Raw genomic sequence first — 1053 nt, 5'->3', positions numbered from 1 at the left:
AACTAAAAGATCTGCCTCCCATTCTACTTTAGAAATTCTAGGAACCACTAGTAAACCTGCAGATTGAGAGCGAAGTGCTCTGTTAGGAACATAAGGAACAATCAGATCTCTGATTAACACAGAAACTGAAGTTTGTTTAATTATATTTCACTGGTTCTAATAACCGTTTAAAACAGCTGAAGAGTAAAAGAGTGAAACTAAGGAAGGAGACTAATTAAGACATAGGAAGGGATTTTTTTTCCATTGTTGTTGCAAGTAAAGTACAAGATTCTTAAATGGAAATCGAACTCAGACCCTCAGGATTCCCAGCTCTATGCCCTAACCACTAGGCCTCCACTCCCCTCCTTCAGCCGCTGCACAGCGTCTGAGAAAAACACGGTGGCACATGAGGAAACTTTGCTGTAGCAAAGGGAAAATCTCCCCATTAATAAGTCACTGTGCAGCAGCCGCCCACCTCCACATCACAGGCTTCCTGCAGACATCAGAGTGGGACTCCTGGCTCAGATCGGCTTTATGACTCACCTCCGTCAATTGCAACAACTTTAAATGGTACATTTGAATAGTGAAACTTTTTGCTGTGCAGGAACAGGAAGGAGAAGTTTCCTCTCTGAGATCTGAAAGGTGCTGTAGGGATGTGGAGGAAAGAGCTCCCCTCTGTTTCAACACAACGGAGCTTTGTGACAAATAACGGTGGCAGAGAAAAACTGAAAGATCTGGAGTTTTTCCAGCAGTGAACGAAATCTAAAAGCAGGTGTGGGGTTTCTTTGAAGTTCAACTTTACAAGCATTTCTGGTTATTTCTCCAACCCTCAGAAGATCAGTCCGCCTTGGTAAAGGTTAGAGGCAGTTCATACGATGGTGTGAATGAAGATAAGGTCAAAGGTCAGGAGTTAACTGGTGATGGTTCTAGTTTAACATGCAGAAGATTAATTCTATTCAATTTATTTCTATAGCGCCAATTCACATCATGTCATCTCAAGGCAATTTACAGATCATCCAGTCAGATTGATTTAAAGTTTTTTCATATTTAAGGAAAACCAGCTGATTGCATCGA

The sequence above is a fragment of the Cyprinodon variegatus genome, unplaced genomic scaffold (assembly GCF_000732505.1).
Source record: "Cyprinodon variegatus isolate N-32 unplaced genomic scaffold, C_variegatus-1.0 Scaffold1997, whole genome shotgun sequence".
Lineage (NCBI taxonomy): Eukaryota > Metazoa > Chordata > Actinopteri > Cyprinodontiformes > Cyprinodontidae > Cyprinodon > Cyprinodon variegatus.
This window is presented reverse-complemented; position numbering follows the sequence as displayed.